Genomic DNA, 17,053 nt, shown 5'->3' on the forward strand with positions numbered 1-17,053 from the left:
CATTATTTTGTCTATAAAGTGCATACGCCCTCTATAGACAAAATAATATTTAGAGGCGAATAAATAATATTTATTCGCCTCTTTATATTCAAATAGAGGCGAGTTTAGCTTCTCTCATAGACGTTAGCAGAGTTACCGTCTCCCTCCCCTCTCATGGACAGCGATTCTCACCCAGCATGAAAGCGGAGGGAGACGGTAACTCTGCTAACGTCTATGAGAGAAGCTAAACTCGCCTCTATTTGAATATTCCTAAACTAAGCTTCATCGCCTCAAGAAAAGAACCGAACTCGGTTCTTTTCTTGAAGCGATGAACTTTGATTGTCGAATTATACATTGTCCTGAAATTCTTCTAACTGCAACACAGAGGCGGTTATAGCATAGGTTAATTTTTCTGCATAAAAATATTTATAAATTAAAATAAGCTAATTAAATTCAAATGTTTAGCTTCGAAGAATGCATAACAATATTATGAACATGTACGACTTCACGGTCTTTAGTAATGTAAATCTGATATTAGCATATTACGTAAATGCCGAATTTAAATATTAACCCACATATTACTGCAGTTTTTAATGATTGCTGTGATTTTTCTGGAGAAATCATAAAGAGTGTAAGATTATCATTTGTTCATGTAAGCGATTTTTTTTTTAACATTAATTAGCAATAATACATTTCTGTTACTATATTCGTCTCTTCTATTTTCAGTGAACTGAACTACAGCAATTGGTTGTCAATATTTCAAAAACAATCAGAAATTCAAATACCGTGCTCAACAATCTTACATCTCCTATCAGTTTCGATATTCACATGAGGATATAATTCCCGCAGTCTTGTGGGTAGAAATTCGTCTAAAAAATAATAATCGCACTAATAATTTTTAAAAAATTCTCTGTACAAATTCTAAATATTTTTCAGTAAATTTCGGGTAAAGGGGAAAGTTTTTCTGTTATCGTGCTAAAAATCCTCAACAAATCTCGAACTACTCAATGAGGCTCTATAGTGTTGAGGGTTCTGGTTCGAGCTACAAGATGGTTTGAATTTTGTGAAGTTAATTAAAAAGTTCCGCGCGGTTAGCCTAGTGGTTATGCGATTCGCAACCATATGCCTGGGGAAGGAGTGTCCTAGGTTCGATTCTCGTCGGCGACGAGAGGCCATAGTCAAGTTAGCCGGTCTTGGGCGTGGATAGCAGGGTTTTTATCTGGGGAATTTCATCCCGCAAGCAGGCAAACCGGCTCCGTGAATACACACGGTTTACAATCATGAACATCGACCTTAGGGGATGCAACAGAGGGGAGGCGAACCGGCTGCATTAATACACCTGTAACCCCTCATTAGGAGGGGACTCAACGCGACCTAGACGGATGAGAAGGATAGGAGAGGAATTAAAAAGTTATGTTACTTAATCGTCTTGTTCCTTCCTTCAAAAGTTGTGCAGGTTTTGATAGTTAAATTTATATATATTATTAAATATGTTTTGGACTACCGAATGTGAATGGAAATTATTGCAATGGTGAGATTTCTTAAAGATATGACCTATTCAGGGAACAGGACTCGTGAAAAGAGAGCGCTGGTGAGAATATAATTTAATGATAAAATTTAAATACCTCTGTATTTCAGTTTCTTAAAAATATTATTTTCTATTTCTGAATATTTTAGTAACAATAGTGGAGTCAAAATTGCGTAATACATGAAATATACAAGTGTAAAGTTCATATAAGAAGTATAACATAACTTACACTAGTATTGCTCTCATTGTGTGTTAATTATTTTATATTCTTCATTCTCAGAGAATGAAATAAATTATGGTGATTAATATTATTAAATCGTTACAATGCCACTTCTGGGTTCACTAGACAAACTTACTTCCAAGTTGCAAAGTATATTTTATTTTTCCTACCATGTCTCTGATTCTTATTATTCACCTACTGAAAGAATCGAATGAACAATTTCATAACTCCTAGAGGAAATTCTAGGAGAACATTCGTAAACGACTCAACTTTAAAGCTGTTTACTTTTTGTGTTTTACTTTTAGACAGAGGACATTCATTGAGCCCCGTTCTGTTATCATCTGAACGAAAACTCTACAACGCTGTTGTTTGCTTGAAAGATAATTGCTTACAAGAAACATTGCAACTTGTAATGCGACATAATTTAACTTTAATTTTACACAATTTGTTCAAAAAAAGGGGCAACCCCATAATATAAGTGTGATATATTTTACTCAGCAGTATGTGAACACCACATGCACCCCTTAAGTTCTAAACGCAGGGAATTAGATGCTATCCCGAACACTCTAAAATATATTAGCTTCTCAAGTGTAATTAGTGGTTGGCATTTCGAAATTTTAAGGAAATGGCGGTGCTAATTAAGATTATTAATGCCCTCGTTTAACGTGCTGGTTTCATTAAGGACTTTACGATATTGCAGGAGAAATAAAATCTGGTGGTTTGCGCATTGGGGATGGGAGTAATTAATATTTATTAAAATAGTTACTCCGCTTATTACACCGGTTTTTCCCTATCCGTTATAAATATTCAAACTGTTGAATCACAGAATGATTAAAACAGTGACCCAATGAATGAATTACTTTATGTAATCTTTCTGCATACACAAATCGGATTCTCTGGGTAACAGAGTGAAGAAAAACAAAACTGAATATAGTTTAAACGCCCGATACTAGATTGTGCTTTTATTGTCAAGCAAAAACGACTAATTCCGATGACTGAATGGATTTTTATTACATTTTCTTTTCATTTTTTTTTTGAACCATGTAAGCATGGTGTGTGTTGACGAACAGCTGCTACACAAATGCAAATATTCTGTAAATAGAGCGCAACTCTGTTTATATCTTCATCTCCTTACTTTGGGTATCTTTTGCTAGTCGGAAATTCCTGCAATCTTTCAACTGAGTTCTATTTCACTTTTTTTTTATTACATCACTAACTATTATTGTGCAGAGTTCTGCTTCATTGCATTAATGATTCTAGTGCTAAATGCCAAGGGATATCTCACTAATGGGGTTTTATTCTGCCTTGGAAATATATTAAAGAATATTTTTCCATCTTGATAAGTTGGCTTACTTATGTTAACACTGCATGATCAGTGATGTCAACAACAAGGACCCAAACATGATTTGTCTACGGCTAAGTTCCGAAATGTCAGATTCATATTCTTTTCAAGTTGTTTTTTCCAGTTTGGCCATATGTATCGAAGGTGGTAAGACCCCAGTTCGAATCAAAATCAAAGATGCCATTTGCTTGGAAAGATGTAAGTTTGAATCCCAACACGAGACGCGAGATACCTTAATAAGGGTGTTTTCACCTGAAGATGAGGAAACTGGTCTCACACGAATGTGTTTTGCGATTAACTCAATTATACTTGCCTGGTATCCTTAATTCACAACAAATCAAAGCCTTTGTATAAATTTCAGTATATTTATCAAAATTATTCACTCTCAGCTATACGACAACACATTGATTCATATTATAATATGAGGTGTCACATGTTACACATCTAACGAAGTGAGATGATTACCATGCTCTTAGACATTTCAGACTTTGCAAATTGTTTTTAGCCATACATTAAAAAAAGAGGAGCAAAAAGCATTGTGGTTTATTGCATATCGCATGCACATTAGCCACAAAAATATTTCCAGGTTTTGGCCTAATTTTATTAAACGTTTTAAATTGACGTTCTTTTGAACGGAATGAACGGAACTGTTTTGAAGATGACAGGAAGCTGTTCGCTGACTCCAGCATTCTTAATTAAGACTAATATTTCTGTCATTTAAATTCATCATTGGAAGAAATTACTACTTGGTTCTGAATCCGTAATTGGAACGTCATCATCAGCAAAATGTAGATTGTTTAACATCTTCCCCTGAATATTAATACAATAATGATCCTGATCCGGGTCCCTGAAAATAGCTTCGAGTGTTGCTGTCAAAAGTTTGGGAGATATGGAGTCATCTTGTTTGATGCTAAATATTAATACCATAATGATCCGGGTCCCTGAAAATGGCTTCGAGTGCTGCTGTAAAAAGTTTGGGAGATATGGAGTCATCTTGTTTGATGCCTCTCTATTCTGAAGGAGTCGCTCCTTCTCTCGAACCGAATCGATGCCTCCCTATTTTCATAAATGGTTTGAAGTAGCAGGATATATTGTCCCTCGATTCCCATGTCTTTCAAGGCGCAGTAAAGAGGTTAATGTTCCAGGAATTCGAAAGATCTAGTGTATTCTAAATATTTTCTACTATTAACTGTGGGTGTAGATGGTCTGTTGTCGAAATTATTTTCCCTGAAACATGGTTGTTCACCTAATTATTCAAAGTCCATATGGTTAAATTCTTTTGAATATTATTCTCGTAAAAAACGTAGTTAGGTGACAGAAAACTTATAGGCCTGTAGTTGCTTATATTTGATGTGAAGAATTATTTCTAATTTCAGCCATTAATTAGGGAAAATCTAATACTTTAGGATTCTGTTGTACAGTTTAAGTAACTGTATTTGAAATCTTGATTTTGATTTGATTTCTGGCACTAAAAATAGCCTTTTTGATTTCTATTTCTGTTATGGGTCGAAAGTTCACATTTTCCACATGCCTTGTTTGTACGGCTTCTATTAAAGGTCCTTCTGAAAATTATTGGCGATGTCTTGAATTTATTTTGTATTGTTTATGTTTCCATTTTTGCCTTCAAAAAGGCTATTTTTAGTGGCGTTCTATTTTAGATTTCCTTGGATATTTCACTTGTGTTGAAGTTTCTCAAATCAATTCAGATTTGTCTTTTGACAAATTTCTTAAATTCTGCAAATGCAATTTTATCTCTTGATGAATGTAATCTTTTTTTCTTAAGTAATTCTCTTTCATCTATTAGTACCTTAGTTTGAGAGATCTTATCATTCTTCCTGCCAGTAGAGTTATTCAGAGGTTTAATTGAAGACTTAATAATAGTTTGAATAGAGCTGCAAAGATCTTGAGCATCAGTTTCTGACTGTCCGATTTTTAGAAGCAATGACTGTTGTCAAATTTTCTTCGTGTTTTAAGTTTAGTTGGTCTATTGCATTAACATTTAGCTTGTTTCGATTGATACACTTTATGCTATTCTTCTGTTTTGATAATGTGATCATTCCTCTCGCCATCTTATGATCTCTACTAAATGTAAATTTTTTAAGCACCATATAAATTGACTTGCATTTATAGATAGACATAGAATGAAGTCGATCTCCCTCATGCTATTACTTTCAGGAGAAATATGCCTTTACCGTCTGTCAAACCTCTCTTTGAATACAAAATTCATTACTGTTAGATTATGACCTGCTGCTTAGTAAAATATTTCACCCTCCCTGAGCCTTTCTAGAACCATAACGATAGGGGCCAGCACTGTCCTGTTGAGACATTCTTAATCCAGTTGTAGCATTGAAGTTTCCCATAAATATAATTATACTTAATCGACCATTATAAAACTCCTATTTCTTCCAAATTATGTCTTGAGGTAAGGGCATAATCGACCATACTTAATCGACCATTATAAAACTCCTATTTCTTCCAAATTATGTCTTGAGGTAAGGGCATATAACTAGCGTTTAGAGTTGAATGCATAGGTCAGTGGTTTTTCCAGTTTTTGCAACCATTGAAGACCTTTCAGAAGGATATGAGCCAACACTATCCTTTCTTATGGGAAGATTTGTCGAATTCAGTTTTAGCCCTAACTTGGAGTAGACAGACGCTGCAATGTTTTAGTAGAGAGTGGAGGCTACAGTTTGACAAAGAAGAATCACCCCCCCCCCTCGCACTCTAATTGCTTTAATATCACTGAAGAATAGAAGACCCATCTGCAGATATATACCAAGCATATATTGTAGGAAGTAAAATCAGATCTGGCTCGGATATCTCGGGTTTGCGATGCCAACTCACCAATGTTTAGCCCCTGAGAGATAATGAAAATGAACACATTTTGAACACAAAATGAACGAAAATGAACACTATACAGTTGATATTAAAAGATATTCATGACTCAACGTTTTTCGTGCATCGGACACAATTATATGAAAAGCTATATTTAGGTAACGTTTTTATGATTTCAAACATTTTTTCAGTTGTGCCCATGAAAGGTTAAAAACCTGCAGTACATTATTCCGGGGGAAAGCGAAGGATTTATTTATTTTTCATTTGATTTTTTTTACATGTGTTTCATTTATTAGTTGACAATTAACATACTTTTCTTTTATACTGAGCATAATGCATTTAAACTGCCACATTATTTGTAATGATCGCGTAATAGTAATAATGATAAAAAAAAACGAGTCAGATCACGATAAGTTTCTCTGTAATTAAGGCAGCCCACCATCTGTTCTGTTTATTAACCGAGATTGGATTCTGGGCATAACCAAACAGCATAATAATCAATGATATTTCAGCGCTTCTATCTGTTTCTAACGTGGGTACAGCTTTTGCCAAATTCTCGCTCGCATTCATCAAAGAAAACATTTGTCAGGCTGGGCAGACAAAGACAAACGGCTTCGCTTTGGTGGCGTAACGACAGCTACACAACCCCTTAGCGCAGCGCCCTTTATTCAATTTTAGTGCAGATAGTGGCAATGACTGATGGCTCTCTCTCCTTCCGTGTCGCATTTTTTAAATCACCGAAGATAACTATTCACGTAAGTGTAATGAGTGACGGATCCTTGAGCTGCAAAGATAAACACCAACTACCGATGTCCACGTATTAAAGTATTAAAGTATTAAAGAAAAAACAATAGAAGTCTTAAAGTGCACGATGATTATCCGACTGTCGCAAGCATTCTCATATAGTGTCGGGCACGTCCGAGAACACTTAATGGAGAAATAAAAATAGATCGCTCTAAAACTCTTCTGATAAAATATGAATTATGAATCTCTGCAGTTCTACAAGCATAAATAACGGATCGCCTTGTCTTGAGAGATTTCTTGAATATAGAACTTCATTTTTTAATAGTAGATTGGAAAACATTAAGCCCTCATGAGATCTTAGCTAAAATTTATTAACGGTATACTTACAGCTTTTCTGTTGCTTAGTTTTATTTATGACTCCCACAATACAAGACAATTCTTGATATTTCACAGCTTCCGTTAATACAAATATAATCCGTTAAAATACAGCATTTTTCAGCCTTTCTCCCACTGCTGAATTAAGTCTGTTGCTCAGATAGTAAGCCGTTTTTTTCTCTCCACCCAACTCGGGATTTTTGCTGCAGAAATAGCCAAACTCCATGGTAAAACAAAGGGCGGCTTATAACCAGTGTCTCATTCAACGATATCTTAAATGAATTGTTTATCATTCTTATCTTGCGAAATTTCATATTACTCCATATTAATTTTTGTTTTTCATTGAGTTACATATTTTTGTTGCGGTTATGCAGGAATGCTTCAGTAATATCGTCCTCAACTACTCTGATACCAAGCATACAAGATGGCCTAGTCTTTCGATTTTTAAGAATGAATATGGACATGTTTTGACTATCGGATATAATTTTAACTGTGTCGTGACTTTCTCTTCTTCATGTTCGAATCTGCCATCTTGTTACAAGTCACTTTCATAAAAAAACAACTAATTGTAAATTGATCACCAATCCAAGGGTAGAGAAATTTCTATTATGCTGCGCCACTCTATCCTTAGATTAGTCTATATAAAATAGCAGGATCAATTCATAGTTAGTTAGCAGTCTCCTCATTCATTCTGGCCGAGGTATTTTATTTTCCACTTGGGATTCCCGCAAGATTCGAATTTTTATGAACGGTGCAATAAAAAGGAATTCAGGGAAACACAATAATTAGATTAACAAAATAAAACATTTAATATAAGCTATATGACACATACATAAATTCTACCTCTAATTTAAACAATAGAATAAAGTTAAATATTAGGTCAAGTCAATCACATTAGTTCAATCTTCCAAACATTACATACACTTTCTCAGTTTCTGAGTCACAAAATTCCTACACTTAATTAAATACAATAGAACTTCCCATCTGAATGGTTTCCACACAGTTCTCAGCTATGCTATACGCTTAAAGAACACCGCAGGCACTAATTGCTGTAAATATCTCTCAACAATTCTTATTTTCAAATTCTCATTCGCAAAGAATTTCCACAGTTAAAGTTAGGTTAAATGTAGCGTAACACATTCAATTCTTCATACATTGAAAATGATCAATATGTCGGTGCTTACCAGAAACAGTTCCTAGTACATCAATTACGTTGCGGATAACTTTCAAAATATATTTGTTGCACTTACGAACACATTTATAAGACTTCTCCGCAGTTATAACTAAAACACTATTAATCACGCTTCACGACTATGGATATCAAGTGTAAGGTACTTTGATTATCCTTGTTACTACTCATTAAATAATTAAACACTGTGCAGTTCTGCTTAGGGCGATTTAGAATTAAGTCGCAATTCTAGATTAACTGGGTTTAATCGGAATTCTTCACTGAACGTCCAGTTTCTTCATATTATCTGATTGCGGCATTAAATTCCTTTAATTATCACTGCTGACTTTACTTTCAGCTAATTATAATTCTCACTTCGTCTTTTATCGCTTATAATTATTATCCCCTTTAACTTCTGCCCTTGAGAACTTTTTATTTACTCCCACCTCTCTAGTTTATACCCTTGCTTCCTTTCACTTCAAAATTTCCGTTCCAACTCTCTCTTGTTACCTCTATATAATTTTTTTATTATCCTTGTCCTAGCTCACGCTCTGTTACACTCGCGCTCGCTTCTTCATGCGTCTCCATGACAACAAATAAAATATAATAAAATTGAGCTATTGCATAACTCTAAACTTCTATAACAGAAATAAATAGAGAATATTTACATTTCAATTAATACGCAGTTAAAATTATCAAGTACAAATTCAATAATATTAACATAGTAATAAATAAAATAACTTAATAATATTTAATACGGTATTTTCATTATTAATACATATATCTTTGATTAATCAATGTAATATTAGACAAAATTAAGGTAGTTATATGAATATTTAATTGGAAAATAAGTGATTTACATTAAATAATATTTACAAGTTTTGCATATGTGATGGAAGATCATGTTGGATTCTGAAACAAATAATAATTACTTTAATCTCTATATAATCAGAATCCAACAACAGATACTGTTTATATTGAAATTAATTACATTGAAAATATCTAGGAAGATATCCGAGTCTAAACATGAATATTTTAAAAGAACCCAATGACGAAAAAAAAAATTCTGAATATCTAAAGAAAAGAAATCATGCGTATCCTCTGGAAGAAAAAGAAAAAAATTCACGCCTCCATGATATCAGTAAAATAAGTAATATAAGAAAAATTGCTGAATAGATATATCTACTTAGAACAGGGGAAAGCCTCTCCCCATGTGCATGAGATTCTATTCTTGATGCCTATTTTCATATACTGCCTAATGGTTATCAGCATGGAAGTTTCCATGCTGTATAGTAGATTTTGTTTGTTATTCATTTCCTCAAGGTTATTCTAGTTCACCATTAAAATCATTCATTTTCCATGTAATTGGCAAATTAGTCTCCTGTGGGGAATTCATATAATTTCTGATCATTAGAAGGAAATGTAAGTCGACTGTTGCTTATTTAGAGAGACATTTCAAGTGAAATCTAGACGTCTGTTGAATAACAAAAGGTTTCAAACTGAGCAGGTAGAAATAAAAATATTATTTTAATGAATAATGAAAAAAGGTTTCATACCTTCATGATACCATTGAAATATGCCCTCATAAATCATGCTGTCTTCAGCCTTTCTTCATTATAGTCTGCTAAATTTTCATTAGCAAGAAAATAATACCGACAAGCGGTGGCAAATTATAAGAAAAACTGCTGAATAGATGTATTTATAATACTTAGAAAGGGGGAGATTATCTCCCCATGTGCATGAGCGACTCTATTATAGGTGCCCATTTTCATATACAGCATCATGGTTATCAGCGTTTCTCTTCAAAACATTTACTAGATTTACCGAATACGATTTCGCAGAGTTTGCTCATTTATTTACCTCAGTTGACGCATTAACACATTTGTAAATGTTTGTGGTTTACCGTCTTGAGTTCAGAGATTTCTTTAATCTGAGTAATAATTCGGGTTGAATATGGAGCTAAAGTGTTTTTTAGCTCCATATTCCTTCCGTTTCTTTATTTGACCTGTAAATTTATTTGTTAAATCTAGCTTGAAACTTCATCTGCGTAAAACAATTAGTGATATGCTCCACCACAGCAAATTCAAGAAAGAGAGACTTTTCTTAGAAGCAGCAGCTCTCAGAAACCAACCAAATATCAATAAATACGGTTGCATTAAGCTTCCTAAGATTTGGGAAACACTTATCACCAGAGGTCCAACCTTACATTCCAGGCCACCTACTACCGCCCTTAGAGGGCGCTCCACCTAGATAGGACTTTAGTGTCACCCACGTGGTTGGGCTTAGTATTGTAAGTTTTTGTGTGCATGTTACATTAATTGTTTTTGTAATCCCCGTAGATGTCCTAGTGACTAGGACGAAATATAGGAAGTATTAAATTCTATTTTAATTCTTTTTGAGTGTTGTAAAAAATCCATTAAACCTCCAACATAAAATGCTAACTTCGCAGGAGTGTTTAATTTGCGGATATCCATCATCGTTTGGCATCACCTTTATCACGGCCACTGGAGAAAAATTCAAACCTAAATAAGCATCTGGTGAGTTCTCTAGGGGTTCTCGCTGATGCTTTGACATCTTTTAAACTGCATAATAAAAGTTCTCCTCTGGAATATTAAGTTAGTGTAATCAAATTAAATCAAAAATTAAAACACTGATTTAATTCATAACACTTAGATGTCTACATTTTAATATGTAAAGGTTAGTCATTTGTTTCGAGGATAAAATATCACAATTATATTGTAGGAGTACTTGTTGTGTTTCATAAGTAGAAAGGACAAGAAATCCTCCCATAGAATTTATATAATTTGAGGCATTCAATCAATATCTTCAAATAAAGTATCAATAAACTCGGCGAGAGCTTGGAGTTATTTCTCCTGTTATTCAATACGATTTTTTTGCAACTGTCATTTTTGTATTTTCGACGGCGCTCACGTAAAAAGAACTGAAGTTTCTTGGAACAGAACAGAAGTAATCAGCGCTGTCATTAACACAGTTAAATTCAAATGAGCAGCAGAAAATTAAAAATAAAACCCACTACAATTCTAACAAAGAACGCCAAAGAGCTTTCAGAGTGACGAACAATTAGAAGATTTGGAACGTTTATTGGCGTTGACTAAGGACAAAGAGTTCGTGTAGTACATGAGACAATGCCCCTTTCTCTAATCTGCCAGTAGACACTTTGTCAAGCGAGGTCACAGCAGAGGAGGAGGAAGAAAGAACAGAACGAAGTTAATTTTCTTTCGAATAACTTCGTAATTAAGTACGCATTCGGGGACAGAGAAACAAGATCAGACGCTGTCAGCAAACTAGGACACGGAGCTCTGAGGGAAATAAGAGAAATACACTGGAAAAAATTTAATTCGGCGCAAATTGAAACCAAGAATGAAGACATCATGAATTGCCACTGTGTCGAAGAGAAATAGTCAACGAATTTTCTGCTTATAAAATTGACGGCTTTTCCCCAGTGCGTTAAACGTAGACCACCCTAACAAAAAATATATGCTACTTGAAACATCTACTTACCAAGCAGATAATTGCAATGAAGATCTGTTAAAGTAACAGAAAAATTCAACAGTTAGTTGTGTGTCTGAATAGAGTCATGAAGGCAGATGTCGTTAATGCTTCACATAGAAAGCCTCCATAGCTGACTCAGTTTCTCAGAAGGGCTTTGGCTGGGAAGACCTGGGTTTGAATCCTGTCTAGATAAAAGTGAGTTATCCGATTTGATGCAGAGTTTGGAAGGTTTTTCATCCCTCGAGATTACCAATCCCATGATTCACATATATCTGATAAAAGTGAGTTATCCGATTTGATGCAGAGTTTGGAAGGGTTTTCATCCCTCAAGATTACCAATCCCATGATTCACATATATCTGATAAAAGTGAGTTATCCGATTTGATGCAGAGTTTGGAAGGTTTTTCATCCCTCAAGATTACCGATCCCATGATTCACATATATCTGCATACATACACTTAGTTTAAGTCTAAATTTGCTTTACTCTGTATGTTAGTAGAATCTTACTGGGACATTCTGGGATACAGTAGAATGGCAATCCCACTACATTGCCTAAAACCCCTAATTAGTTAATTTAACCCATCTAAGGACGGACGAGAATTGGATGAATGAATTCGCATTGAATTTTTTCCCTAGTGTAAAGAAAAGTTTTGAATTCAGAAATAGTCTTTATAACTCCAACACTTAACAGCTTCTAGAGTAAGAAATGATAAATATCACACTCAATAAATCACGAATAAAACATTGTTTTTCTTGTTAAACTGTAGCAAATTTGGTTTCTCATCAGATTATAAAGTAATCAGTTTCATGGAAATCTTTCACAATAAACAAGTGTTATTTAAAGGAAAAACCAATAGTTCTTTTAAGTTTTTCATTTCCTTTGACAAATCGTAGCATAGGTTCGGAAACACAACGCTTATCCGATTTAGAAAGGATGTAACATCGAAACTTTGTCAATTAATTTGCAGCCCAATTCTAACTTCAGTGATAGTTGTAGTTAGAGGTGATTTCCTTGCGTTTCGCGGAACTTGAAGGTGACATTTGCTAATGGCCCTCAAACCGCTGCTTTGTCAGCGATTAGCACTTCTAATGAATTCTTCTTCTGTCATCAGAACAAAGAGACAGATGGAGGAACTTTTACTATTAGAGTTAACTAATAATTGAAGTGACAAATTAAGATACCTCAGTGGGAGTGATGATCCTGAGTAGATTGTTTCTTAGTAACTTTCTCAAGGTTATTCTAGTTCACCATTAAAATCATACTCTTATATTTTCCACGTAATTGGCAAATCAATCTGCTCAGAAGAATTCACATAATTTCTGAACGTTCACAAATGCCAAGGCAAGGTTAAGAAACTGTTGCTTATTTAGATCAACATTTCGAGTAAAAACCGCTCCAGGATCTAGACGTGTGTTGAATAACAAAAGATTTTAAACTGAGCAGGTAGAAATAAAAATATAATTTAAGTCTCTTTCTGATATTAAGTTACTGCCAAGATTTCAGTCTTAGGTTCGTTAAAATCATCTTTTAACAAGCACTTTAGCTTTAAAGTGTTAGAGCTAAAGTGTTTCTTTCATAATTTGTCTTTATCTTACTTTTCTTCATAATATTCAACAAGGTAAATTCTTCGTTCGTTGGAAATGAATATAAAAGCAAGTAGAAGTCCTCACTCACCGCGACGCTTGTACAAACATGAAGAAACGGGCGAAGATTCTAAGAGCAAAAGGAACTAATCACGTTTGAGCAGTAGGAAAATTATGGAAAGCTGTTAATACGATAAACTGCTGACAACAAATTAGGTAATTATGTTTAGGGTAGGAAATGAAAGCGGCAACTTCACGTTAATCAAATGGATAAATCTCTTTCCTCATCTGTGCAGCTGTGATGTGATATAAACCAACTGAAAGGCTCGTTAGTTTCACATAGAATTTTTCCACAAGCTTTTTAAAGTGCTGCTGAATGTCATAATTCTGAGTGGAATTATCCGCGATTATCTTGAAAAACAAATAATCCACATTTAATTTTAAACATTAGTTTAAACTGTCTTTAAAAAGCCGATGAATTTCTGCATGCATTACATTACGTACAGTAAATTCAAGAATGTTACAACACAATTATAAAAGTGGTATTTAACTAAATCATTATTTTGTGAATCCTTCATTAATTATCTCAGATTTAAATCTAAAGCTGTTTTTTTTTTCTACAATATGACTGGGCAGTAAAACTCATCCAACAAATTGCATTTCGCCAGTCAGTCTACGCATTTTGCTGAATGATCTAAAATGAAGTCGCCTGTTATTAACCAAATGAAAAATCCCTGATTTCCTTTGTAGTTCTTCCGTCAACCATCGTAAACATACTGAGGATAAGGTAAGTTTTTGATCGTATGATTCTGCTCCTAATGTCCTTAGTTTATGCAGCATCTGCTGTTACGCAGTTGAGAGAAATAGCACCCTCTTAGTAGAGGAATTTAGTTACTAGGTCATAGGATGAGTATTGTAAGATACACCTCCTGCGACTGCCGTGGTCTTGGAGCTAATATGACCAAAGAAGAACTGTTTGCTATTCATTCATTCATTGAATTAGCCATTCATTGTTGCAATGCATTGCTCAGACAGAATAGTAGCTTAGGAAAAGCAATTCTCAAATGAAGGAGATTCCATTTGCATTGTATGCATTCCAATCTTACATTGGGGTGCAGGTATGCACTCCAATGTAACATTGGAGTACATTCTCTAATTCACGTAAAGATAACTGGTAATCTTTATCCAGCATTTTCAAACCCACCAATTGAGAAGTAATTTTCCACTGCAGGATTGAATTTTCTGGATTGAACTGATTTCAAATATCTCTGCTGATGAAAGCAAAATATCTGCAGCTTAGCAAGGCAAGATGTATTTGTATGTGTAATAAGATATTCAATTATAATTTTAATTATTTTTTTCTCTTCTTGAGTTTTAATCAAATCGGTCTCCAAACCAACTTTCTTACTCCGATAAATCACAACGTAACAATGCGTGTTATACGACGGCGTTTAGTTTTACTGTTTCAATCGTTAGCGGCATAGATTGTTTCATCATTAAAATTGGTAGGACAGCTCAGTTTTATATCACAGAAAGTTTGCTTTACTGTAAACGTAGCAAGTACTCCCGAAATTCCTAATCCTTGCGCAGATATATTTTTTGTTATTTCATGGAATAAACCAACAACGGCAAACTTTCACGTAAAGCAGTTTTAATACAGCACATTTTGTACCAACTTGTTTTACTTTAAGTAACCTCTAAATCTGAAATAGAAACAAAATGTTTTTGAGATCAATGGCAAAGCAGAGCTCTCCTGACTATAACTTCTAAGTGTTTTGACTTCGTTGCTGGATACAAGAGATAGTCACGCTGTAGATAGAGGTTTCTTCCACGTAGCCTGAAGCTAAAAGTGTTTTCATCGTTTCTTGTGAGGTTTTCATTTTTGTAAGATCACCCATTGTAAAACACCTTGGTTGAGAGATTACAAGAGCTAACAAGTCATCAAGACGTTTGATTCTGAACTCCTTTGGAGGCGCTTTTTTTCTTGAAATACTCGTGTGCTCTTATAAGTCCCTCGTACGATGCCATAAATCAACGTTTTTCACCATTAAAATCTCAGTAGAATACGAGTCGTATGTTTATAAACCCAGTTTTTTTTCTGTTATTTTGTAATTTTCCAGCGTTATCAAATATGAGAAAATAAGAAAGAAATAGCTGCAGAATAATAGATCCCCAGATGGACTTAAAACGAGAAATAACTTTCACTTAATAAGAGAAAGTTCCATTTGATTGCTTTAATATCATCACTGTTTTGCTTTCATTTTTCATGTTATCCTTACGTGTAAGGCTTTTCAATAACAATTTCTGTCTCTAATTCCAAGATCGGATTTATTCTGTGAACGTTCATGTATCTTCATAACGGTTCCTGTGGGTTCATGACGTTCATGTACATTATGAACCCACAATTTGTGACCAAATGCAAAGGTATTACTCTAAATTCTCGCACGCCATAGATATTAATCTAAAATCTATGATAGCAGCAGTAAAGGGTGAGCCACAAAACATTCAAATTCCTGTGCCATTTTCTGTCCATAGAGACAAGTGGAGCTGTCAACTCAAAACGACCTCCGTAACAAAAAGATTTGGATACACTTTTGCGAAGCGCATTGTGTCAACAGACACATGCACTTTTCCTTATGGGTATTTTAAAGGATAATTCCTTACACTCATATATACCCCAATAAGCAAAAGATGAGACAGAAAACTAAACAGCATTCATTTTACATGGTAGGTAAAAAAAATCCGTGTTTTTTTTCCACAGGATAATCTGCAGTGTTATCCTTTTCTTGTGCAATTTATTCATTACTGTTATTGTTACTATTATTTCACGATAGCTCTTTTTTTTTACAATTATATAAAATAATCACTGTCTAATTATGTTATCATTTTCATGTTCATACATCCATTTACATGCATTATTTCGGGAGCTACTCAGTCAGGAAAAACAACTTTCGTGTCGTCTCTCATAGAACAGTGTAAACATCTAATCAACTCACCACTGGAGTGAATCGTTTACTATTACAGTGAAAATCAGGATAAATTAAAAAAAATCCAACATATAATTCGTGAATGGTTTGAAGTTACCTAAATTTGATCCAAATGAGAGAAAGTGACTCATTATCGATGATTTGGTTCACCAGGCTAAGGACAGCACGGAAATAGCTGATGTATTCATAAACGGTACGCATCAATGTAACCTCAGCGTCACTGCTCACACAAAATTTAAGGAACACATTTTCGGACAGTTTCTCTCAATAGCGTCTATGTTATTGCATTTAAAAATCCCCGAGAATCATTACAAATTTCTCCTCTTGCTGCTCAAGTGTTTCCAGGGCAGTCGGGTGCGTTAGTAGACATTTATAAAGAAGCAACGCGGGAGCTCCACTCATATTTAATTTTAGACTTTAGACAAGAAACACCGGATAATTTACACTTCCGCTCACGATTATTGCCTGGGGAAGAACCCAATGTTGTCTACGTACCAGAATGGTTGATCGACTCAAACGATATGCGTATCTATCTCATCAAGTACTTATCTCATTCCTCTCTCAAACAGACAAATGTTGCTCTAAAACGCTTCACCTAACGCCAAATCACGATGCTCTGTGAAATCTGCAAAAATGTTATATCTGGCAATATTCCACTAAATATTCACCAGAAGTCACGCCTACGAAGGAAAAAAAATATAAGACCGCTAAGCAACAAATTGGTTCCATTCATTACTGGAAGAAAACTGGTTTTACAGCACGGGGGAGTACTGTTCCC

The sequence above is a fragment of the Typopeltis vanoorti genome, chromosome 16 (assembly GCF_054136105.1).
Source record: "Typopeltis vanoorti isolate ZY-2024b chromosome 16, IOZ_Tvanoo_1.0, whole genome shotgun sequence".
NCBI classification, from domain to species: domain Eukaryota; kingdom Metazoa; phylum Arthropoda; class Arachnida; order Uropygi; family Thelyphonidae; genus Typopeltis; species Typopeltis vanoorti.